Below are 214 nucleotides of genomic sequence, written 5' to 3'. Positions count from 1 at the left end.
CGGCCTCCTCTAGGCCCCGCCCCTTTCGGAGAGCGGGTGACCTCGCAGAGCCCCGCGAGCTGCTTCCTTCTTCCCCTCTCATTGGCCCAGCGTAGCTGCCATTCGGGAGCGAGGAGGAGAAGTTGCTTACTGATTGGTGGATTCCGTTTGGCGCCAACTAGGAAAGGGGGGCGGGGCAGCGGCGGTCCCTAGTGAGCAGCTATTACCGCGAAAG

The sequence above is a fragment of the Ursus arctos genome, unplaced genomic scaffold (assembly GCF_023065955.2).
Source record: "Ursus arctos isolate Adak ecotype North America unplaced genomic scaffold, UrsArc2.0 scaffold_14, whole genome shotgun sequence".
Lineage (NCBI taxonomy): Eukaryota > Metazoa > Chordata > Mammalia > Carnivora > Ursidae > Ursus > Ursus arctos.
Note: the sequence above shows the minus strand (reverse complement) of the source record.